Below are 27249 nucleotides of genomic sequence, written 5' to 3' on the forward strand. Positions count from 1 at the left end.
GCTTCGATCTTCATGCTCTCGTTTAGTAGTTGTTGGAAACTACACTGCATTAGGCCTACAAATTGGGTATGGGGTGTAGAGAGATGGTGTGTTCCACTCCAAGGTGTTCTCCAGGTTGCCTTTCCTGAGCTTCGATCTTCCGGCTCTCGTTTAGTAGTTGATGGAAACTACACTGAATTAGGCCTACAAATTGGGTATGGGGTGTAGAGAGATGGTGTGTTCCACTCCAAGGTGTTCTCCAGGTTGCCTTTCCTGAGCTTCGATCTTCCGGCTCTCGTTTAGTAGTTCTTGGAAACTACACTGCATTAGGCCTACAAATTGGGTATGGGGTGTAGAGAGATGGTGTGTTCCACTCCAAGGTGTTCTCCAGGTTGCCTTTCCTGAGCTTCGATCTTCCGGCTCTCGTTTAGTAGTTGTTGGAAACTACACTGCATTAGGCCTTCAAATTGGGTATGGGGTGTAGAGAGATGGTGTGTTCCACTCCAAGGTGTTCTCCAGGTTGCCTTTCCTGAGCTTCGATCTTCCGGCTCTCGTTTAGTAGTTGTTGGAAACTACACTGCATTAGGCCTTCAAATTGGGTATGGGGTGTAGAGAGATGGTGTGTTCCACTCCAAGGTGTTCTCCAGGTTGCCTTTCCTGAGCTTCGATCTTCCGGCTCTCGTTTAGTAGTTCTTGGAAACTACACTGCATTAGGCCTACAAATTGGGTATGGGGTGTAGAGAGATGGTGTGTTCCACTCCAAGGTGTTCTCCAGGTTGCCTTTCCTGAGCTTCGATCTTCCGGCTCTCGTTTAGTAGTTGTTGGAAACTACACTGCATTAGGCCTTCAAATTGGGTATGGGGTGTAGAGAGATGGTGTGTTCCACTCCAAGGTGTTCTCCAGGTTGCCTTTCCTGAGCTTCGATCTTCCGGCTCTCGTTTAGTAGTTCTTGGAAACTACATTGCATTAGGCCTACAAATTGGGTATGGGGTGTAGAGAGATGGTGTGTTCCACTCCAAGGTGTTCTCCAGGTTGCCTTTCCTGAGCTTCGATCTTCCGGCTCTCGTTTAGTAGTTGTTGGAAACTACACTGCATTATGCCTTCAAATTGGGTATGGGGTGTAGAGAGATGGTGTGTTCCACTCCAAGGTGTTCTCCAGGTTGCCTTTCCTGAGCTTCGATCTTCCGGCTCTCGTTTAGTAGTTGTTGGAAACTACGCTGCATTAGGCCTACAAATTGGGTATGGGGTGTAGAGAGATGGTGTGTTCCACTCCAAGGTGTTCTCCAAGTTGCCTTTCCTGAGCTTCGATCTTCCGGCTCTCGTTTAGTAGTTGTTGGAAACTACACTGCATTAGGCCTTCAAATTGGGTATGGGGTGTAGAGTGATGGTGTGTTCCACTCCAAGGTGTTCTCCAGGTTGCCTTTCCTGAGCTTCGATCTTCCGGCTCTCGTTTAGTAGTTCTTGGAAACTACACTGCATTAGGCCTACAAATTGGGTATGGGGTGTAGAGAGATGGTGTGTTCCACTCCAAGGTGTTCTCCAGGTTGCCTTTCCTGAGCTTCGATCTTCCGGCTCTCGTTTAGTAGTTGTTGGAAACTACACTGCATTAGGCCTTCAAATTGGGTATGGGGTGTAGAGAGATGGTGTGTTCCACTCCAAGGTGTTCTCCAGGTTGCCTTTCCTGAGCTTCGATCTTCCGGCTCTCGTTTAGTAGTTCTTGGAAACTACACTGCATTAGGCCTACAAATTGGGTATGGGGTGTAGAGAGATGGTGTGTTCCACTCCAAGGTGTTCTCCAGGTTGCCTTTCCTGAGCTTCGATCTTCCGGCTCTCGTTTAGTAGTTGTTGGAAACTACGCTGCATTAGGCCTACAAATTGGGTATGGGGTGTAGAGAGATGGTGTGTTCCACTCCAAGGTGTTCTCCAGGTTGCCTTTTCAGAACTTCTATCTTCAGGCTCTCATTAAATTGTGGTTAAACGGAACAACTGCATTTGGCGTACTAGTTGGTTTGGGGCCTACTATCGGTGTCTGCCACTCCTTGCTGTTCTCCTGGTTTCCTGTCCTGAAATTCCATTTTCAGGCTCTCGTTAAGTAGTTGTTAATGTTAGACTGCATTTGGCCTACTAGTTGGGTTGGGGCCTACTATTGGTGTCTGCCACTCCTTGCTGTTCTCCACTGAACAAAGCTGTGCCGCCTGTTTACTACGGTTGCCAATTTTGAACTGCATTTCGACTACTTACTGATTTGGGCCTACTCTCTGTGTCAGCCTCTCATTCCAGTTGTCCTCCACTGCAATGCCCCCTGGTTAGTCCTGTGTTACCAATTTTGAACTGCATTTAGCCAACTTTATTCTTTGGGCCTATATCTGTGTTTCCTCCTCATCCTGCCCATTGCCCAGCCAGTGATAGATGAGTCTGCTGGTACATTGACCCATAACGCAAAATTCCCCGTGCACGCTACACAGCAAGATTGTGACCCTGCTGAAAGTCAGGTTCCTCTTCCCGCATACCATACCACCTTACACGGGGACAAAGAGGAATGTGCAGATGAAAGTGCAGGTTCCTTCATCAGGTGGGGGGAGGAATACTAGTTGGCGACGTCACTGGCACAGGGCCTCTCATAGTACGCAAAAGTGTTGCTGCCGGTGGGAGGCGCCCCCGCCATGCAAACACACCGCTGTACTTTGAGGGGCCCTGTGCCAGTGCCAATGCCAACGAGTGGGCCACCCCTGCTTGCTCAGGATCACAGCACTTGCAAAGTTGAAATACTTACCTCTCCCTGCTCCACTGCCGTGACGTGGTCCAGATTTACTGGGCCCACTAATTACTTGAACCAGCCCTACCCCCCACAACTTTAGCCAAATGACCCGCAATTTCAAATGCCTTCCAATTATTATAAGGTAAATTACGATTGACAAGCTTCTTTAACAAGAATGGATGTTTTTGCCATTAAAATGGGCAGTGTAGGTGTTTTCCTGGCCTCCACTCACTGCCGACTATGCTCCCCCATTGACTTGCATTGGGTTTCGTGTTTTGGGCGATACCCGACTTTTCGCGATAATCGGCCGATTCCACTCGACTCGACTTCTAAGATAGTCGGGTTTCGCGAAACACGGCTCGACTCTAAAAAGGTCAAGGTCGCTCAACCCTACCCACTATAAACAAGACAGAGCATCGGCTATAGAATTTTGAACGCCGGGAACATGTACAGCCGAAATCCATGTATTCAGCTCCAGGCACCGCAAAACTAATTCCCGAACCAATTTTATAACCGGAGGAGATGAAGAAGACAGACTATTGATCACCGACACCACACTTGAATTGTCGCAATGAAAACGTATCCGCCGATCCTTAAAAGTACTGCCCCAAATGAACACCGAAACCACAATTGGAAACAGCTCCAACAACGCCAAATTTTTTGTAAAACCCGCTTCGCGCCACCAATCAGGCCATCCCCCAACACTCCACTTTCCAGCACAATAAGCCCCGTATCCAACACTACCAGCCGCATCCGTAAAAATTTCACAATCAAAATCGTTCAAATCCTCCTATTGGATCAGGGCCCTACCATTATAGTTGTCTAAAAAACGCCTCCAAACCGCCAAATCCTCCCTGTGCTCTTTGTTCAAGCGTACAAAATGATGTGCTGAACGCACGCCAGCCGTAGCCCTTGACAATCTCCTACAAAATATCCTGCCCATAGGCATAATACGGCACGCAAAGTTCAATTGCTCCAACAGCAACTGTAGCTCTTTCAACGTAACCTTGCGCAACTTCTCGCATCTCATCACCTCTTGCCGTAAGGCCAACAGCTTCTCTTCAGGCAAGCGACACTCCATCTTCTCCGAATCTATGAGAATCCCTAAGAAACTCAAAACCGTGACAGGTCCCTCTGTTTTATCACGCGCTAAGGGAACACCAAACTGTCCTGCCACCCACTCCATTGTAGCCAACAAATTACCGCACAACAAAGAATCCGCGGGGCCAACAAACAAAAAGTCATCTAAGTAATGAATAACAGACGGGACCTGAGAAACATCCCGAACAACCCACTCCAAAAAAGTACTAAAAGCTTCAAACAGCGAGCAGGAAATCGAACAACCCATAGGCAAACACCTGTCCAGATAGAACCCCTCATTCCAAAAACATCCTAACAGCGGGATACTATCGGGGTGAACCGGAAGCAGACAGAAAGCCGATTCAACATCAGTCTTATCCATTAATGCACCTGTGCCATACCTACGCACCCATTGCACCGCAGCATCAAAAGAGGTATAAACCACAGAGCAAAGCTCCTCCGCTATCCCGTATTTAACTGACTGTCACTTTGGATAAGACAAATGCTGAATAAGGCGAAACTTATTGGGCTCTTTTTTAGGGACAACCCCAAGAGGCGAAACAACCACCCCTTCCACAGGTAAATCGCTAAACGGCCCCGCCATACGCCCTAAATCAACCTCCTTCGCCAATTTAGCCGTAACCACATCTGGCTGAAGATTAGCCGACCTCAAATTCTTTTTTGAAAAGGGTATAGCATGAGCCGGATGAGGAATCCTAAAACCCTCCGAAAAACCATCCCACAACAACCTGGCCTTTTCCTTATCCGGATACCTATTTAGATAAGGGGCCATCTTTAGAACCTTCTCCGGTGTCACCCCCATGACCGCCTCCCACTGCTGATTTGCCCCTCGCTTTTTTAAAACACTTGGCCACTCCATGTGAGGCCCCTCCGCAATGGGAACAGGCATGCTTAAACTTGCATGTACTGCCGTATTTGCATTGGCCATCATTAAACTGCCAACACGTCCCTGTTTTGTCCTTAGCCCCCTGTGACCCCTGTCCCCCACTTCCTTGTCCTGACTGCTGACCGCTACTCCCTCCGCCCCCATGAAAGGACTGCCCAAACCGCGTCGGAGCCATCACCTTCAACCACAAACCTATATCTTTCTGCTCCCACTTTATCTCGGGTCTAATCACCTTCCTTTGCCGAAACTGCTCGTCATAGCGTAACCACGCCTGGCCCCCGTACGCCCTGTATGCTTCCCCTATCGCATCGACATAGCAGAACAAACCTGCACAATTCTCCGGAAACTTCTCACCTATAACACCTGCCAAAATGAAAAACGCCTGCTGCCAATTCGCAAACGTCTGCGGTATCAAATGCCAACGCCTCTTCTCCTCCTCCTCCTTCTTACTATCCTCCTTCTTACCCTTATCCAGATTGAACTTCTCCAGGGGCAATAGGGAGAATATCTCCACATATTCATCCTTCCATATTTTTTCCTTAACCTCTTTCTTTAAGTGAGCCCCCAACGGCCCCTCAAAACACACATAAACCTCCCCCTTAGCTCTATCATCTAACTTGATCCTGTCCCCTTTATCCTTATCAGTCTGTACCGACTCCGACACCCCTGCCGTCGACCCCTGCTCTACCCCACTAACCCTATCGGACCCGACTACCACTCCCGAACCCATACCTGAAGCCGGCAACCAAGCCCCCAACGGAAACGACCGCGCACTATCTCGGCCCTCCCCATCCAATCTCCTCAAAATCTGGGACATGCCTGCCAAAAGTTCCCTGACCCCCGGGACCCCCCCGGTGCTGGGCCCCCCACTCCCCGCCAAATCAACCCCCCCATACCAACTATCCCCAACCCAGGCATTACTATCCCACCCTGCCACAGAATTATTCTCATACTCACTAAGCTGCGCAGGTGCTGTGTCCCCGCCAGCCGTGCGATCACCGAACTCCCGCGGGTCGCTCCTGGAACCGGAATCCTCTGCGCTGCTGTGTTGCTCCAGGCCCGCGCCCCTGGCCTCCTCGTCACCAGGGGGGACCGGAGCAGGCGAACTGGAACTCTCCCTGGACCTTCTGGGTGACCTGGACCTGGCAGCCGCCAGCCCGACTCCGGACCTGTCTTCTTGCTGGGCCCTGCCACGAGCCCCAGCCGCTGCAACCGTTCGCCCCCGCCGTGCTGGGCCAGGCTGCGGTGTTGAGGTACGCCTGCCCGTCGCTCTTCCTCTTGCCGCGCCGCCCCTGCCAGGCCCCCGGGGTGATTCAAACCCCGAGGTACCCGCCGCTGCTCCGATGATCCTCGCCTGCCCCGCCGCTGCTCCTTGCCCTCTGCTCCTCATCACCGGTGACGTCGCCGGCGCTGCTCGCCGGGTACCGCTCCTGCTGGGCGCCGCCATGTTGGAGCCGCGACCCGGAACTCCTCCAGACACTTCCGGTGCGGCCTGTGCTCCTCTCTGGGCCTGCGCCGCCGCTGCTCCCGACCGTCGTCCAGCGCCAGCAGCGCCGGCCTGTGGATTCCTGCCGGAGGACGGGCCGGGGAGGGTAGGTGACCGCCGGCCCGCACACTCCGCAGGGTCCCGAGAGGGGCTCCGTGGCCGGCGGTTGCCGCGCCCTCCCAGCTCCGGTCACAGGCGCTCCGGGGGACGGGTCCTTCTGGATCTGGTCCCCTGGGCTCCCGGACTGCCCAGCAGAGACGCCAGCTGATCCTCCAGCCAGCCTCCTCGCCGCGACCTCGCCATCTCTCTCAGCTGCCCCAGGATTTCATCGACCGAGGACATCCTGCACGTCTTCTCAGGTCGGATATCAGAAAATAATGGCCCCCTTTCCCGCACTTTTCCCCTAACCCGCCCCACAACTCTGGGCCACCCCCCTACTCCTCCCCCATCCCTTAAACCAATCCCTTCTCCCTGCGTTCCTATTTAAAAATTGCTCCCCTGCGTTCCCTTGGCAACGCAGTCATGGGGGGTATTCTTCAACTCCGTTCCTACAGCCCCCCCTCTTTTCCCCCCTCACATCTTTCATTTACCCCCTCACATCTCTCATTTTCTCCCTCACACCTCTTATTTTCCCCCTCACTCCTCTTATTTTCCCCCTCACTCCTCTTATTCCCCCCTAACACTTGTCATTTCGACCTCACATCTGTCATTTTCTGATCACTCCACTATTTTCCCTCACTCCTCTCATTTTGCACTCACACCTTTTCATTTTCACCTAACACCTCTCATTTTCACCTCAGTATATACATGTTTGTCATCTCCCTTACATATAGTATACACCTGTATGTCATCTCCTGTATATAGTATAAACCTGTATGTCATCTCCCCTGTAAATAGTATATACCTGCTGTATGTCATCTCCTTCTGTATATTGTATATACCTATGTGTCACCTCCTACTGTATATAGTATATACCTGTTTGTCATCTCCTCCTATATATAGTATATACCTGTATGTCATCTCCTGTATATAGTATATACATGTATGTCATCTCCCCTGTATATAGTATATACCTGCTGTATGTCATCTCCTGCTCTATATACCTTTATGTCATCTCCTCCTGTATATGGTATATACCTGTATGTCATCTCCTCCTATATATAGTATATACCTGTATGTCATCTCCTCCTGTATATAGTATATACCTGTGTGTCATCTTCTCCTGTATTAGGCCTCGTTCACACGTTATTTGGTCAGTATTTTTACCTCAGTATTTGTAAGCTAAATTGGCAGCCTGATAAATCCCCAGCCAACAGGAAGCCCTCCCCCCGGTAGTAGCTCACACATACAGATAATAGACAGGTCATGTGACTGACAGCTGCCGTATTTCCTATATGGTATATTCGTTGCTCTTGTAGTTTGTCTGCTTATTAATCAGATTTTCATTTTTGAAGGATAATACCAGACTTGTGTGTGTTTTAGGGCAAGTTTCATGTGTCAAGTTGTGTGTTGAGTCGCGTGTGGCGATATGCATATAGCTACTTTTGTGAGATGAGTTTTGTGTGGCGACATGTGTGTAGCAACTTTTTGTGTGTCGAGTTGCATGTGACAGGTTAGTGTAGCAAGTTGTGTGCAGCAAGTTTTGCGCATGGCGAGTTTTGCGTGTGGCGAGTTTTATGTGTGGTGCGTTTTGAGTCTGTGCAAGTTTTGTGTGAGGCAACTTTTGCATGTGTTGCAACTTTTGTGCATGTGGCAATTTTTCTGCATGTGCAAGTTTTGCATGTGGCGAGTTTTCCATGAGGTGAGTTTTGCACGTGTGGCTAGTTATGCGTGAGTCTAGTTTTGCTTGTGACGAGTTTTGCATTTGGCGAATTTTGCACATGGCGAGTTTTGAGCGGTGACTTTTGTGTTTCGACTTTTATTTGGCGAGGTTGGTGTATGTGTGGTGAAATGTGTGCTGAGGCTGGTATATGTGTTCAAGCACGTGGTAGTGTGTGGCGCATTTTGTGTGTGTGTTCATATCCCTGTGTGTGGTGAGTATCCCATATCGGGGCCTCACCTTAGCAACTGTATGGTATATACTCTTTGACACCATTGCTCTCTCTCTTTAAGTCCCCCTTGTTCACATCAGGCAGCTGTCAATTTGCCTCGAACACTTTTCCTTTCACTTTTTCCCCATTATGTAGATAGGGGCAAAATTGTTTGGTGAATTGGAAAGTGCAGGGTTAAAATTTAGCCTCAAAACATAGCCTATGACGCTCTCGGGGTCCAGACGTGTGACTGTGCAAAATTTTGTGTCTGTAGCTGCAACAGTGCAGATGCCAATCCTGGACATAAACACATACGCACGCACACAAATTCAGCTTTATATATTAGATATATATATACTATATAATTGTCTAAGGGTCACTTCGGTCTTTCTGTGTGTTCTGGATATTCATTGGTCGCGGCCTATGTCTGTCATGGAATCCAAGTCGCTGATTGGTTGTGGCAAAATGCCCACGACCAATCAGCAACGGGCGCAGTCCGGCGGCAACACGGCCGCTCCTTTCTGCCCGCAGTCAGTGCCCGCTCCGTACTCCCCTCCAGTCAGCGCTCACACAGGGTTAATGGCAGCACTAATGGACTGCGTTATGCCGCGGTGTAACGCACTCCATTAGCGCTGCTATTAACCTTATGTGACCAACTTTTTTACTATTGATGCTGCTTATGTAGCCTCAATAGTAAAAAGATCTAATGTTAAAAATAATTAAAAAAATAAAAATTATCATATACTCACATTCCGGCGCCTTTCCCGCTCCTCGCGACGCTCTTAAAACCGCTCCATGCAAGCGGCAGTTTCTGGTGGCAAGGATGGTAGGCGACAAGGACCTGCCATGATGTCACGGTCATGTGACCGCGACGTCATCACAGGTCCTGCGCCCATACCAACCCTGGGACCGGAAGCTGCCGCGTGCACCGCACACAGGGCCAGGACTTCAACAGAGGGTGAGTATATGTTTATTTTTTATTTTAAGTCTATATACTACATGGCTCTGTGCTGTATACTACATCGCTGTGCAATATACTACGTGGCTGGGCAATATACTATGTGACTGGGCAATATACTATGTGGCTGGGCAATATACTATGTGGCTGGGCAAGATAATACGTGACTGGGCAAAATATTACGTGGCTGGGCAATATATTATGTGGCTGGACAATATACTACGTGGCTGGGCAATATACTACGTGACTGGGCAATATACTACGCGGCTGGGCAATATACTACGTGGCTGGGCAATATACTACGTGGCTGGGCAATATACTATGTGGCTGGGCTACGTGATGGGGCAATATACTACGTGGCTGTGCAATATACTACGTGGGCTGTGCAATATACTACGTGGACATGCATATTCTAGAGTATCCAATGCGTTAGAATCGGGCCACCATCTAGTATATAAATATATATATATATATATATATATATATATATATATATACATACACAGCCTCTGGCAAAAATTAAAAAACCACTGCAAAATATTCAGTTTTTCAGATTCTTCTCTTTATAGGCATGCTTTGAGTAGAATGTAAATTGTTCTTTTATTCTATAAATTTCTGACAACATCTCTCCAAATTTCCAAGCAATAATTTTTGTATTTTTTTTCTGACAGAGAAAAATCATTAAAATTAAAAAAAAAGTGCTTTCAGACCTCAAATAATGCAAAAAAACAAGTTCATAATAATTTAGAAACAACAATACTAATGTTTTAACTAAGGAAGAGATCAGAAATCAATATTTTGTGGAATAACCATGATTTTTAATCACAGCTGCGTCTTTGCATGCTTTCCACCAGTCTTTCACACTGTTTCTGGCGCAAAAAAATGTAAGCAGTTCTCCTTTGTTTGATGGCTTGTGACTATCCATCATCCTCTTGATTACATTCCAGAGGTTTTCAATGGGGTTCAGGTCTGGAGATTGGGCTGCTCATGACAGGGTTTTGATGTGGCGGTCTCTTAATTTTTGCAGAGCTGTATATATATATGCCTGTGCTAGGATTTCTTCTGCGGTGTTGCTATCAGTGTGTCAAGAGTGGGAGAAGAGGGTTGCATTGACAATCCAACACAATAGGCAGCACTTTGAACACATTTTATAAGTGGTCATAAACTTGTAAATAACTCATGAAAGAATAAAGTTACGTTAAAACCAAGCACACCATGGTTTTTCTTGTGAAATTCTCAATAAGTTGGATGTGTCACATGACACTCTTCTCATTGGAAAAAATAAAGTTGGATCCAAAATGGCCGACTTCAAAATGGCCACCATGGCTACCACCCATTTTGAAAAGTTTTCCCTCTCCCATATACTAGTGTGCCACAAACTGGAAGTTGATATCACCAACCATTCCCATTTTATTTAGATGTATCCATATAAAATGGCCCACCCTGTATATACACTGCTCAAAAAAATAAAGAATAAAGGGAACACTGAAATACCACATCCTAGATATCTCTGAATCAAATATTCCAGTTGCAAATTTTTGTTCATTGCATAGTGGAATGTGTTCAGAACAATAAAAAATAACAATTATCAATGTAAATCAATATCCCGTGGAGTTCTGGATTTGGAATGATACTCAAAATCAAAGTGGAAAAATAAATTACAGGCTGATCTAACTTCAGTGGAAATGCCTCATAACAAGGAAAAGATGCTCAGTATTGTGTGTGGCCTCCACATTCCAGTATGACCTCCCTACTGTACAACGCTTTTGCATGCTCCTGACGAAGTGGTGGATGGTTTCCTGAGGGATCTCCTCCCTGATCTGGACTAAAGCATCCGCCAACTCCTGGACAGTCTGTGGTGCAATGTGACGTTGGTGGATGGAGCGAGACATGATGTCCCAAATGTGGTCAATCGGATTCAGGTCTGGGGAATGGGCAGGCCAGTCCATAGCTTCAATGTCTTCATCTTGCAAGAACTGTTGATACACTTCAGCCACATGAGTTCTGGCATTGTCCTGCATTAGGAGGAACCCAGGGCCAACTGTACCAGCATATGGTCTCACAAGGGGTCTGAGGATCTCATCTCGGTACCAAACGGCAGTCAGGCTACCTCTGGCAAGTACTTGGAGGGCTGTGCGGCCCTCCAAAGAAATGCCATCCCACATCATTACTGACCCACTGCCAAACCGGTCATGCTGAAGATCGCTCTCCACGGCATCTCCAGACTCTGTCACGTGCTCAGAGTGAACCTGCTTTCATCTGTAAAGAGCACAGGGCGCCAGTGACAAATTTGCCAATCCTGGTGTTCTGTGGCAAATGCCAAGCGTCCTGCATGGTGTTGGGCTGTGAGCACAACCCCCATCTGTGGATGTTGGGCACTCAGACCATCATCATGGAGTCAGTTTCTAACCATTTGTGCAGACACATGTTCATTTGTGGTCTGCTGAAGGTGATTTTGAAGGGCTCTGGCAATGCTCCTCCTGTTCCTCCTTGCACAAAGGTGGAGGTAGTAGTCCTGCTGCTGGGTTGTTGCCCTCCTATGGCCCCCTCCACATCTCCTGGTGTACTGGCCTGTCACCTGGTAGCTAGTGTTGAGCATTCCGATACCGCAAGTATCGGGTATCGGCCGATACTTGCGGTATCGGAATTCCGATACCGAGATCCGATATTTTTGTGATATCGGGTATCGGTATCGGAAGTGTAAAATAAAGAATTAAAATAAAAAATATTGTTATATTCACCTCTCCGGCGGCCCCTGGACATCAGCGGGAGGATCCGGCGTCCGGCACGGCTTCTTTCTTCAAAATGCGCGCCTTTAGGACCTGTGGAATGACGTCCCGGCTTCTGATTGGTCGCGTGCCGCCCATGTGACCGCCACGCGACCAATCAGAAGCCGCGACGTCATTCCTCAGCTAAAGTCCTAGAATGAGCGCCTTCTAGGACCTGAGGAATGACGTCGCGGCTTCTGATTGGTCGCGTGGCGGTCACATGGGCGGCACGCGACCAATCAGAAGCCGGGACGTCATTCCACAGGTCCTGAAGGCGCGCATTTTGAAGAAAGAAGCCGTGCCGGACGCCGGATCCTCCCGCTGATGTCCAGGGGCCGCCGGAGAGGTGAATATAACAATATTTTTTATTTTAATTCTTTATTTTACACTTTAATATGGATCCCAGGGCCTGAAGGAGAGTTTCCTCTCCTTCAGACCCTGGGATCCATGAGGATACATTCCGATACTTGATGTCCCATTGACTTGTATTGGTATCGGATATCGGTATCGGCGATATCCGATATTTTTCGGGTATCGGCCGATACTATCCGATACCGATACTTTCAAGTATCGGACGGTATCGCTCAACACTACTGGTAGCACCTCCATTCTCTGGACACTACGCTGACTGACACAGCAAACCTCCTTGCCACAGCTCGCATAGATGTGCCATCCTGGATGAGTTGCACTACCTGAGCTACTTGTGTGGGTTGTTCCGTCCGTCTCATGCTACCATTAGTGTGAAAGCACAACCAACATTCAAAAGTGTCCAAAATATCAGCCAGAAAGCATTGGTACTGAGATGTGGTCTGTGGTCCCCACCTGCAGAACCACTCCTTTAATGAGGGTGTCTTGATCATTGCCAATAATTTCCAACTGTTGTCTATTCCATTTGCACAACAGCATGTGAAATTGATTGTCAATCAGTGTTGCTTCCTAAGTGGACAGTTTGAGTTCTGTTGTTTAAGAGTTCCCTTTATTTTTTTCAGCAAGATAGATAGATAGATAGATAGATAGATAGATAGATAGATAGATAGAAAGAAAAAAAGGAACATCACCAGAAAAATTACCTTAAAGCGTGCACGCTTCCCTGACCAGCATTCCAATGGCCTTTCAAACAGTGAACAAAAAGGGAAACAGCACAGGAAGATGTAAAAAAGAGGACTTTAATGCCCTGTGGCGCGGCAACGTTCGGATAAAACAAATCATTTCTCAAGCATTTTTTACATCTTCTGTTTCCTTTTTTGTTTGCTCTCTCTATATACCGTATGTACTTGAGTATAAGCCGAGTCGAGTATAAGCCAACCCCCCTAATTTTGCCACAAAAAACTGGGAAAACATAATGACTTGAGTATAAGCCTAGGGTGGGAAATGCAGCAGCTACCGGTAAATGTCAAAAGTAAAAATAGATACCAATAAAAGTAAAATTAATTGAGACATCAGTAGGTTAAGGGTATATGTCCACGATCAGGATGGCCGGCGGTTTTGTCGGAGTGGCAAACATGATCTGCGCAAAGCCCCGCCCCCTTCTGGGACGCGATGATGCCGGATGTCTTCATAGAACACATCCGGGATCATCGCACCTCATGCATAGGGCCCTGTGTTATACCTTGCGGCAACGCAGTGTCGCCGCAAGGTATACGGACATGCTGCAATCTTAAAAGACGCACCGCATGTCTGGAGTCGCAGGGCCGCCGCGTGCGTGTTACCACGCATAGTGGAGACAGGATTTCACTCAATCCCCTCCACTATGCTGTAACATCTGGACGCTGCGTGTTTGACGCTGCGTCTCTATGCAGCGTCAAACACGCAGCGTTTCCTGCACGTGGAAACATACCCTTAGTGTTTTTGAATATCCATATTGAATCAGGAGCCCCATATAATGCTCCATAAAGTTTATGATGGCCCCATAAGATGTTCCATATTAAAATATGCCCCATATAATCCTACAAAAAGGTTAATAATGGCCCCATAAGATGCGCCATAGCCACAGTTGCCCAATATAATGCTGCACAAATGTTGATTATGGCCCCATAAGATGCCCCATACAGACACTTGCCCCATTTGCTGTTGCTGCAATAAAAAAATAAATCACATACTCACCTCTCAGTCGCTCAGGCCCCCGACACTTTCAATATTCACCTGCTCCACGTTCCGATGCCGCTCCATCTTCAGCATCTTCTGCACTGACGTTCAGGCAGAGGGCGCGCACTATCCATGTCATCGTGCCCTCTGACCTGAGCGTTACTGCAGAAGATGCTGAAGACGAAGCAGCGCTGGAACAAGGAGCAGGTGAATGCAGCGCAGCGCTCCCCATTATACTCACCTGCTCCGTTACCGCTCATTACAGTAATGAATATGCGGCTCCACCCCTATGGGAGGTGGAGCCGCATATTCATTACTGTAATGAGCGGTACCATGTGACCGCTCAGTACAGGAAGAAGCAGCAGCTCTGGGGAGCCAGAGACCTGCAGGAGCATTAGACAGCCCCCGCTCCCCCTCCCCTGCCGACCCCTGGGTATGACTCGAGTGTAAGCTGAGAGGGGGACTTTCAGCCCAAAATCTTGGCTTATACTCGAGTATATACGGTATATATATATATATATATATATATATATATGTGTATATATGTGTATATATATATATATATATATATATATATATATATATATATATATATATATATATATACACAGTGGGGCAAAAAAGTATTTAGTCAGTTAGCAATAGTGCAAGTTCCACCACTTAAAAAGATGAGAGGCGTCTGTAATTTACATCATAGGTAGACCTCAACTATGGGAGACAAACTGAGAAAAAAAAATCCAGAAAATCACATTGTGTTAGGACTGTGTTAGGACTGGCGGAACGCACCAAGACAGATGGTAAAGATGCGTTCGCAGTCCGGGGTCCACCGTGCAGGTGAAAACCTGCTGCTAGCAATTAGCAGACTATATGGCAGTACACTAAAGTATACACGCGTGGGTTAACCTCACCCAGCGTGAAAGAAGCAATCCTGTTAAGGCACAGGACTGCGGTACCGCACCTAAAGCGCGAGCAAGTAGTCAGCGAACTCAACCCCAACTGGGATTGAAGTCCGATTAGACCCTCGCTGGCACAACACCGCAACTGGGTGTGAAATGAAACAGAAGAGCAATATTAATAAAGAGAAAAAGAGCAGCACATGCGAAAAAAATGGTTGGAACACCACTATTCAATAGTTTCAAAATGTAACAAATTTTATTTAAACACAGAAAAAGTACTACACACAGATAAAAACATCTAAAAAGCTACTACAACGAGTAGATGTAACCCAAATTCCATGTTTCAATTCAGTACATCTGGCCATAAATGTTAGTTTGTACAACAATACTTATATACATAATTACAATGCTGCATATAACTGAGACAACAAGAGAGATTCTGTTTACAAATCCACAGAGTTCTCATAGGGGCTTTTACTAGATCTCTGACCGCTCCATAGGTGTGGACGTAGGGCAAAAAAGGCGCTCACTTAATAGCCCAAGAGTAACTATAATACAGCTATTTTACATGTGCTAGCATTTATCAAAGCAGACCCAGCTGTGATTGCGCCCTCAGAAAATGCTCACACACACATCTATTGGCATGATAGATCAAGAAAACCAAGAGGCATTGGAATATAGAGGCGGTGAGCACGGAGCTGTATACTTTACCCTAACCGGTCCAAAGAAGTCGCCCCCTGGTCCCTAAAGCAGCGGTGTAGCCAGGACATGGAAGATCAAAAGACCCACGCGTTCCGACACATACACTGTGTCTTTCTCAAGGTGAGTGTACTTTTTGAGTATAAGGTTGGCTATTTAAGCCTGAAAAATTAGATTTACCTGCCGGCAGGTGTGAGAGAGGCGCCGTAAGGCGGTGGCGTTCGTACTGATCGCGCTAACCCGGAAGTGTGTCACAAAGGTCAACCTGCGTCACTGCGCTTGCGCAATAGAGTACAATTCCATGCGCCTGCGCTTTCTGTTGTCAGTACGTTTTGTTCAACGGCGCTGTTGCGCTGGGGGAAATATGTCTCACAGATTACTTTAGAGCGCCTGCGCATTGTGGGTACAGATCCCTGTCCCTGCTTACAATTATATTGGGTATATAAAGTAGTTACAATTGTGCTCATTTCCCATTTTCGTGCGCCTGCGTAGTTGTTCATATACATTTGCGCCCTAGTGCACATACAGATTCTGATACCCGCGCGTTAAACATACAAATATAGATGAATAAGTGAATTTTCTTCCCTGTTGTTTCAGACAAATGCTCGGAAATGAGAGGTGCTATAAGTGTAGGGTTTACTGGGTAGATGGTGAGTCCCATTTTCATAAGCCTGTATAGGTGGACCATTTCATATATGCTTGGGAAGAAACAAGTTAGAGCAGCCATCCCAGAGAAAATACACATATATGTCTCCAAAGGGGTAGTGACCAGAGTTCTTTTTTAGTTTTTATGTGTGTATGTGGGCCTCCTAGAGGACTTAGCCCATATTCCACAAATTTATGCAAGATAGACAGTCATAGAAACAATAACTGTAGCCAATCGTCTAGTCCCAACTGTGCTACAGATGGGAAGAGTGTCTGTCTTATATAGAGCTGGGGGGGGAAGGTGGGGGGGTGGGGGGAGATCCGACGTAGAACACAACAACACCTGTCTAACATAGCCACAGCGAAATCAGATACATCAAATGGGAAGATGATCACTTCGGTGGCATCACACTTCTTGGAGGTACACGCTGGCCTGAGTGACTCCCTTAAGGTCATGGGTTTAGAGGGGGTAAGTACCAACATAAGGGGGGGCAATGTCACGGAAGAGCTTTTACGCCGAGAGGCAAGATGGATATATGAGATGGGTAGTCTGGCACCAGATGGGTTAAACGAGGAGTTGCTATACTCAGGTTTCTATAAAAAGAAATGCAAGTAGAGGAGCTGCGGAGACACCATCACGTGTTTCTCAACGCAGGCAGTGAATAGCCAGGCCTTTCACCGGGAAGGAACAACCAAGGGAAGGGCAGCATCCAATAAAGGAAAACATCCAATAAAGGAAAACCACCTATGCCAAGCATGGTATCCATCCACAGACAGCTGTTTCGGGGTTTTTGCCCCTCATCAGTGTGGAGTAGGAAACTGGCTATCAGGAGCAGTGCCTAGTAGAAAGTCTATAAAGGCACGGATGATTGACCTCGTGGAGACCAAAACATCCAACACCGCGGAGACACCATCACGTGTTTCTCAACGCAGTGATCCAGAACACTGCCCCCAAATATGCAAATGCAAGTAGAGGAGCTGCGGAGACACCATCACGTGTTTCTCAACGCAGGCAGTGAATAGCCAGGCCTTTATTGGATGTTTTCCTTTATTGGATGCTGCCCTTCCCTTGGTTGTTCCTTCCCGGTGAAAGGCCTGGCTATTCACTGCCTGCGTTGAGAAACACGTGATGGTGTCTCCGCAGCTCCTCTACTTGCATTTGCATATTTGGGGGCAGTGTTCTGGATCACTGCGTTGAGAAACACGTGATGGTGTCTCCGCGGTGTTGGATGTTTTGGTCTCCACGAGGTCAATCATCCGTGCCTTTATAGACTTTCTACTAGGCACTGCTCCTGATAGCCAGTTTCCTACTCCACACTGATGAGGGGCAAAAACCCCGAAACAGCTGTCTGTGGATGGATACCATGCTTGGCATAGGTGGTTTTCCTTTATTGGATGTTTTCCTTTATTGGATGCTGCCCTTCCCTTGGTTGTTCCTTCCCGGTGAAAGGCCTGGCTATTCACTGCCTGCGTTGAGAAACACGTGATGGTGTCTCCGCAGCTCCTCTACTTGCATTTGCATATTTGGGGGCAGTGTTCTGGATCACTGCGTTGAGAAACACGTGATGGTGTCTCCGCGGTGTTGGATGTTTTGGTCTCCACGAGGTCAATCATCCGTGCCTTTATAGACTTTCTACTAGGCACTGCTCCTGATAGCCAGTTTCCTACTCCACACTGATGAGGGGCAAAAACCCCGAAACAGCTGTCTGTGGATGGATACCATGCTTGGCATAGGTGGTTTTCCTTTATTGGATGTTTTCCTTTATTGGATGCTGCCCTTCCCTTGGTTGTTCCTTCCCGGTGAAAGGCCTGGCTATTCACTGCCTGCGTTGAGAAACACGTGATGGTGTCTCCGCAGCTCCTCTACTTGCATTTGCATATTTGGGGGCAGTGTTCTGGATCACTGCGTTGAGAAACACGTGATGGTGTCTCCGCGGTGTTGGATGTTTTGGTCTCCACGAGGTCAATCATCCGTGCCTTTATAGACTTTCTACTAGGCACTGCTCCTGATAGCCAGTTTCCTACTCCACACTGATGAGGGGCAAAAACCCCGAAACAGCTGTCTGTGGATGGATACCATGCTTGGCATAGGTGGTTTTCCTTTATTGGATGTTTTCCTTTATTGGATGCTGCCCTTCCCTTGGTTGTTCCTTCCCGGTGAAAGGCCTGGCTTCTCACTGCCTGCGTTGAGAAACACGTGATGGTGTCTCCGCAGCTCCTCTACTTGCATTTGCATATTTGGGGGCAGTGTTCTGGATCACTGCGTTGAGAAACACGTGATGGTGTCTCCGCGGTGTTGGATGTTTTGGTCTCCACGAGGTCAATCATCCGTGCCTTTATAGACTTTCTACTAGGCACTGCTCCTGATAGCCAGTTTCCCACTCCACACTGATGAGGGGCAAAAACCCCGAAACAGCTGTCTGTGGATGGATACCATGCTTGGCATAGGTGGTTTTCCTTTATTGGATGTTTTCCTTTATTGGATGCTGCCCTTCCCTTGGTTGTTCCTTCCCGGTGAAAGGCCTGGCTATTCACTGCCTGCGTTGAGAAACACGTGATGGTGTCTCCGCAGCTCCTCTACTTGCATTTGCATATTTGGGGGCAGTGTTCTGGATCACTGCGTTGAGAAACACGTGATGGTGTCTCCGCGGTGTTGGATGTTTTGGTCTCCACGAGGTCAATCATCCGTGCCTTTATAGACTTTCTACTAGGCACTGCTCCTGATAGCCAGTTTCCTACTCCACACTGATGAGGGGCAAAAACCCCGAAACAGCTGTCTGTGGATGGATACCATGCTTGGCATAGGTGGTTTTCCTTTATTGGATGTTTTCCTTTATTGGATGCTGCCCTTCCCTTGGTTGTTCCTTCCCGGTGAAAGGCCTGGCTATTCACTGCCTGCGTTGAGAAACACGTGATGGTGTCTCCGCAGCTCCTCTACTTGCATTTGCATATTTGGGGGCAGTGTTCTGGATCACTGCGTTGAGAAACACGTGATGGTGTCTCCACGGTGTTGGATGTTTTGGTCTCCACGAGGGCAATCATCCGTGCCTTTATAGACTTTCTACTAGGCACTGCTCCTGATAGCCAGTTTCCTACTCCACACTGATGAGGGGCAAAAACCCCGAAACAGCTGTCTGTGGATGGATACCATGCTTGGCATAGGTGGTTTTCCTTTATTGGATGTTTTCCTTTATTGGATGCTGCCCTTCCCTTGGTTGTTCCTTCCCGGTGAAAGGCCTGGCTATTCACTGCCTGCGTTGAGAAACACGTGATGGTGTCTCCGCAGCTCCTCTACTTGCATTTGCATATTTGGGGGCAGTGTTCTGGATCACTGCGTTGAGAAACACGTGATGGTGTCTCCGCGGTGTTGGATGTTTTGGTCTCCACGAGGTCAATCATCCGTGCCTTTATAGACTTTCTACTAGGCACTGCTCCTGATAGCCAGTTTCCTACTCCACACTGATGAGGGGCAAAAACCCCGAAACAGCTGTCTGTGGATGGATACCATGCTTGGCATAGGTGGTTTTCCTTTATTGGATGTTTTCCTTTATTGGATGCTGCCCTTCCCTTGGTTGTTCCTTCCCGGTGAAAGGCCTGGCTATTCACTGCCTGCGTTGAGAAACACGTGATGGTGTCTCCGCAGCTCCTCTACTTGCATTTGCATATTTGGGGGCAGTGTTCTGGATCACTGCGTTGAGAAACACGTGATGGTGTCTCCGCGGTGTTGGATGTTTTGGTCTCCACGAGGTCAATCATCCGTGCCTTTATAGACTTTCTACTAGGCACTGCTCCTGATAGCCAGTTTCCTACTCCACACTGATGAGGGGCAAAAACCCCGAAACAGCTGTCTGTGGATGGATACCATGCTTGGCATAGGTGGTTTTCCTTTATTGGATGTTTTCCTTTATTGGATGCTGCCCTTCCCTTGGTTGTTCCTTCCAGGTGAAAGGCCTGGCTATTCACTGCCTGCGTTGAGAAACACGTGATGGTGTCTCCGCAGCTCCTCTACTTGCATTTGCATATTTGGGGGCAGTGTTCTGGATCACTGCGTTGAGAAACACGTGATGGTGTCTCCGCGGTGTTGGATGTTTTGGTCTCCACGAGGTCAATCATCCGTGCCTTTATAGTCTATAAAAAGAAATAACCTGACTACCTCCCCGTTGGTAACCCCTCTGGACCGGTCTCATAATTCCGCTTGCGTTTTGTCCAATGGATACTCGACATCCTTTTGTGTTATGTACCAATTTTACCTTTCTGTTTTCTCGGTTTCTTCTCTTTTTTTTTTTTTTTTTCTTTGTTTTGTGTATTGCTGCTTGTAGGAGGGATCATAGCAGTGAAATCCAACGGAATATGAAGAAAAGCCCTGCAAGAAAAGATCAACACAAACATGAATATTCAACATGCCCCACATTGGACTAGGACGGGAATGGATATTTGCGCCCCCCTAAACCAAAACCTTCCCCCCCCCCCCAGCTCTATATAAGACAGACACTCTTGCCATCTGTAGCACAGTTGGGACTAGACGATTGGCTACAGTTATTGTTTCTATGACTGTCTATCTTACATAAATTTGTGGAATATGGGCTAAGTCCTCTAGGAGGCCCACATACACACATAAAAACTAAAAAAGAACTCTGGTCACTACCCCTTTGGAGACATATATGTGTATTTTCTCTGGGATGGCTGCTCTAACTTGTTTCTTCCCAAGCATATATGAAATGGTCCACCTATACAGGCTTATGAAAATGGGACTCACCATCTACCCAGTAAACCCTACACTTATAGCACCTCTCATTTCCGAGCATTTGTCTGAAACAACAGGGAAGAAAATTCACTTATTCATCTATATTTGTATGTTTAACGCGCGGGTATCAGAATCTGTATGTGCACTAGGGCGCAAATGTATATGAACAACTATGCAGGCGGACGAAAATGGGAAATGAGCACAATTGTAACTACTTTATATACCCAATATAATTGTAAGCAGGGACAGGGATCTGTACCCACAATGCGCAGGCGCTCTAAAGTAATCTGTGAGACATATTTCCCCCAGCGCAACAGCGCCGTTGAACAAAATGTACCGACAACAGAAAGCGCAGGCGCATGGAATTGTACTCTATTGCGCAAGCGCAGTGATGCAGGTTGACCTTTGTGACACACTTCCGGGTTAGCGCGATCAGTACGAACGCCACCGCCTTACGGCGCCTCTCTCACACCTGCCGGCAGGTAAATCTAATTTTTCAGGCTTAAATAGCCAACCTTATACTCAAAAAGTACACTCACCTTGAGAAAGACACAGTGTATGTGTCGGAACGCGTGGGTCTTTTGATCTTCCATGTCCTGGCTACACCGCTGCTTTAGGGACCAGGGGGCGACTTCTTTGGACCGGTTAGGGTAAAATATACAGCTCCGTGCTCACCACCTCTATATTCCAATGCCTCTTGGTTTTCTTGATCTATCATGCCAATAGATGTGTGTGTGAGCATTTTCTGAGGGCGCAATCACAGCTGGGTCTGCTTTGATAAATGCTAGCACATGTAAAATAGCTGTATTATAGTTACTCTTGGGCTATTAAGTGAGCGCCTTTTTTGCCCTACGTCCACACCTATGGAGCGGTCAGAGATCTAGTAAAAGCCCCTATGAGAACTCTGTGGATTTGTAAACAGAATCTCTCTTGTTGTCTCAGTTATATGCAGCATTGTAATTATGTATATAAGTATTGTTGTACAAACTAACATTTATGGCCAGATGTACTGAATTGAAACATGGAATTTGGGTTACATCTACTCGTTGTAGTAGCTTTTTAGATGTTTTTATCTGTGTGTAGTACTTTTTCTGTGTTTAAATAAAATTTGTTACATTTTGAAACTATTGAATAGTGGTGTTCCAACCATTTTTTTCGCATGTGCTGCTCTTTTTCTCTTTATGGTACATTTATTACATGCTTGGTAGTGAACCCACAACACTTATAGTTAAGACTTTTTGGATGGTGCCCACTTTAAAACTTGTATTTTGAGAAGAGCAATATTAAGGCACAAGAGTGCATGCAGTGCCGCACTGACGAACGCCACTAACCACCCAGGCTTGGGTAAGGAAAGCACAGAGGAAGTGCACGGCGCAGTACTGGCGGTGACAGCAACTGGACGCTATAATGTGTGACTAGTGCTGTAGGATAAGTCGGGCGCTAGGTAGCAGCCATACACCTTCCGCGAACAGTCATTCTATAGGGTAGGGGTATCCAAGGACGACTTGCACTCACAACATACACACATTAGCAATTGTTAGACAATACTAGCGCATGGCCGTGCGGTCATGCGCAGTTTATATAGCAGCAGCACAGGAAGTGGCCACAGCAACTTTGCCCTTCTAGGACCTGCCAAGAGGACCAATGGAATGTGCTGCAGAGCCTGAGCACATGACCCTCGATCTCCAACGGGAGACCTTACGCTGGGCATGCTCAGTACGTGCAGACAAGGACTTAGTCCCAGAGAAGTCCGCTCGCTGCTGACCAGCACAGACTTTAATGGCAGAGACTGGAGAAGCAGCAGTAACTCTCAGAACAGAGTGAGAATGAGCAAGACGCTGGGACCGACGTCCTTGCTGAGCAGACTCCACTGCGGCTGGACAAGAATGGGAGACCGCAGCGGAGGTGGCTCGAGATTCCTCCTGTGCAGAAGCGGGAACTCGACACCTAACATTATCCCCCCTCCTAGGGCCCCCCCCCTCCTTGGGCCTCGCTACGTTCGAAGGCAGCAATGAGCTGCGGAGCCCGAATGTGCTCAGCAGGCTCCCAGGACCTATCCTCAGGGCCGTAACCCTTCCAGTCCACCAAAAAATTTTTTTTGCCACGTACCACCTTGCACCCCAAGATAGCGTTCACCTCGAAATCGTCCGTAGACGAACCCGATGTCCCGGCAGATGACTCAGAAAACCGGGAAATGTATACAGGCTTAAGGAGGGACACATGAAAGGTGTCGGTGATACCAAGGCGTGGAGGAAGGGCCAGACGGTAGACCACAGGATTAACCTGTTCGAGGACCTTGAAGGGACCCAAGTAGCGAGGAGCAAATTTAGTGGACTCAACTCGCAGCCTGATGTTACGGGCGGAGAGCCACACCAAGTCGCCAGGAGCAAAGGTCGGGGCGGGGCGCCGATGAGCATCGGCGGAGGACCTCATTCTCTACTTAGAGGCCCGAATGGCATCCTGAGTGCGGTCCCAAATATCCCGTGCCTCCACAGCCCAGTCTGCCACCCTGGAGTCTGCGGAAGACACGGGCATAGGCACAGGTACCCGTGGATGCTGACCATAGTTGAGGAGGAATGGGGTTTGTCCAGTGGAGTTGGCTACGGCGTTGTTCAGTGCAAACTCTGCCCATGATAGCAAGGATGCCCAGTCATCCTGCCTGGCTGAAACAAAATGTCGCAGGTATGTGACCAAGGTCTGGTTGGCCCTCTCTACCAACCCATTCGTCTCGGGATGATAAGCGGAAGAGAGATTCAACTCAATACTGAGAAGACGACACAGCTCTCTCCAGAACCGAGACGCAAACTGGGGACCCCGGTCACTGACAATTTTGTCAGGCATACCATGTAGGCGGAAGATGTGCTTAATGAACAACGCAGCCAAGGCCCGTGCAGAAGGTAACCGTGGTAGCGGCACCAAATGCACCATTTTCGAGAAATGATCGGTGATGACCCAAATGATGGTACAGCCGCGAGACTTGGGCAAACCCACGACAAAGTCCATCCCGACCATCTCCCAGGGCCTATCTGCCACCGGCAAGGGATAGAGCAACCCAGCTGGCCTTTGACGCGGAGATTTATTTTTGGCGCAGGAGACACACGCCAGAATATAATCCCTGACATCCCGGACCATATGCGGCCACCAGTACGTCCTCGCCAGTAGCTCAGATGTCCTCTTTGTCCCAAAGTGTCCACCCACTCTGGACAAATGAGCCCAAGAGAGAACCTCTGGTTGCAAATTAATGGGCACAAAAGTCTTGCCCGGAGGCACAGACTCAAGCGAAACCGGCGCTACGGTTCTCAGGCTCTCAGAAGGAACAATAAGCCGAGGCTCCTCTTCCTCCTCTTCAGTTGACATAAGGGAGCGAGAGAGCGCATCAGCACGAATATTCTTCTCCCCGGCGAGAAAATGAAGAGAAAAGTGGAACCGGGAAAAGAACAAGGACCACCTGGCTTGGGGAGAATTTAGCCGCTGGGCTGTTTGTAAGTAGACCAAATTTTTGTGGTCAGTGTAAACCTGGAAGGGAAACCGCGCACCTTCCAGAAGATGTCTCCACTCTGAAAAGGCCAACTTCATTGCTAGCAGCTCCCTATCCCCGATGGAGTAGTTTCTCTCCGCTGGCGAGAAGGTCTTAGAGAAGAAGAAGCATGGATGCTTCCGACCCTGAGCATCCTTCTGATAGAGGACTGCTCCAGCACCAACGGATGAGGCATCCACCTCCATTAGGAATGGCTTATCCACATCGGGACGATGTAAGATGGGAGCGCTAGCAAAGTGGGACTTAATAGAAGTGAAGGCCTTGGAGACCTTTTCCGACCACAATTTAGGATTCGCTCCCTTCTTGGTGAGGGCTACCAAGGGAGCTACCAGAGTTGAGAAGTGGGGAATGAACTGGCGGTAATAGTTAATGAACCCCATAAAGCGCTGCACCACTTTAAGAGAATGGGGCTCTTGCCAGTCCATCACAGCCTGTAGTTTGGCAGGATCCATAGCCAATCCCTGGGCGGAGATGATATAGCCCAGGAACGGCAAAGACTCCTGCTCAAACATACACTTCTCCAACTTAGCGTAAAGAGAGTTTGCCCGTAGGAGGTCGAAGACTCTGCCAACATCTCTCCGGTGGGAGTCAATATCTGGAGAAAAGATGAGAATATCATCCAGATAGACTACAACTGAGGTGGAAAGCATATCCCGGAAGATGTCGTTGACAAAGTCTTGAAAAACGGCTGGGGCATTACAGAGCCCGAAGGGCATCACCAGATACTCATAGTGCCCATCTCTGGTGTTAAACGCCGTTTTCCATTCGTCCCCCTCACGGATGCGAATCAGGTTGTAAGCACCCCGCAGATCTAATTTAGTAAACACTCTAGCTCCCCGAAGCCTATCGAAGAGCTCGGATATCAAGGGCAAAGGATACTTGTTCTTAACGGTGATAGCGTTAAGACCCCTGTAGTCTATGCATGGACGTAGTTCCCCATTCTTCTTCTGCACGAAGAAGAACCCTGCCCCAGCAGGTGACACTGACTTCCTGATAAACCCTCTTGCCAGATTCTCTTGAATGTACTGAGACATGGCCTCCGTCTCCGGGAGAGATAATGGATAAACTCGACCCCGGGGAGGCTCTGCACCAGGCAAGAGATCGATAGGACAGTCATAGGGGCGATGGGGCGGAAGGGTCTCCGCCGCCTTCTTGAAGAACACGTCTGCGTAAGACCAATATTGCTTGGGGAGAGAGGATAGATCTGCGGGTACCTCAGTAGTAGCAACCTGAACGCACTCTCGGTGACACCTACCCCCACATGATTCACCCCATCCCAGAATTCTGCCTGAGGACCACTCGATGTGAGGAGAGTGGTACCGTAGCCAAGGTATCCCCAACAGGACCTCATCAATACCCTCAGGAATGACGAGCAGAGAAATAATCTCCTGATGGGATGGCGACATGGACAGAGTAACAGGGATGGTCTGATGTGTTAGCTGTGCGGGGAGTGTCGACTCATTCACCACTCGTACCGTTACTGGTTGAGATAGCATAACCAGGGGTATTGCATGACGTTGGGCGAAGGCAGAAGACATAAAATTGCCCTCCGCCCCAGAATCCACGCAGAGGTCTACCGAGTGGGAGGATGAGCCAAAGGTAATTGTCCCCTTAAAGGACAATTTGGAGGCAAACGTCGCAGTGTCTAGTGCACCTCCACCTACTACCACTAGACGCTGACGTTTCCTCGACCGCTGATGATATCTGGTGGCAAGATGTCCTGACTGTTGGCATACATGGCAACCCTGGAGTGCACGAGCGGTCTGGGACTTAGATCCCGCTCGTGACACCACCTTAGGTTCCTGGAACTCAGGAGCCTGGACTGGAGATTCCAAAGGTTTGGCGAAGGTGGGAGCCAGCCGAAACCTCTGCCTACACTGGGCTCGCTCTAACCTCCGCTCGTGAAAACGGAGGTCAATGCGAGTAGATACTGTTATTAACTCTTCCAGTGTGGCGTGAATCTCCCTAGTGGCCAGAGCATCCATAACGTGGTCAGCCAGCCCCCTCCAAAATATAGGGATAAGGGCTTTATCCGACCACTCCAGCTCAGATGCTAGAGTGCGGAAATGGACGGCAAAAAAGCTGACCAAGGACGAGCCCTGAGTCAGTGCCAACAGTTGGAGCGCCGTGTCATGGGTGACACGAGGTCCTAGAAAGACCTGCTTCAGAGTGTTCAGGAATAACGGAGCACTCTGCACCACATGATCGCCACGCTCCCACAGCAGCGTAGCCCACTGCAACGCCCTGTCCGACAATAAGGAAATTATAAAGCCCACCTTAGCCCGCTCTGTAGGGAAACGAGAGGCCAGAAGCTCGAGATGTATTGAGCACTGACTCACGAAACCTCTACAGGACTTACTGTCACCAGAAAATTTCTCTGGTAGCGGGAGGCGAGATAGCGTCGGTACAGGAGCGGCAGTGGACAAGGTAGCTGCAGCCACACTTGCAGCCTGAACAGCGACAGCAGTAACATCCACAGCTGAGGTTGAACGCTCAAGAGCCGCCAACCTTCCCTCCAGCTGCTGGATGTACCACTGTACATTTTACTAGCCAGACCCTGGCGCTAGTATTCTGTTAGGACTGGCGGAACGCACCAAGACAGATAGTAAAGGTGCGTTCGCAGTCCGGGGTCCACCGTGCAGGTGAAAACCTGCTGCTAGCAATTATCAGACTATA

Source organism: Ranitomeya imitator, chromosome 5 (assembly GCF_032444005.1).
Source record: "Ranitomeya imitator isolate aRanImi1 chromosome 5, aRanImi1.pri, whole genome shotgun sequence".
In the NCBI taxonomy this organism is placed as follows: domain Eukaryota; kingdom Metazoa; phylum Chordata; class Amphibia; order Anura; family Dendrobatidae; genus Ranitomeya; species Ranitomeya imitator.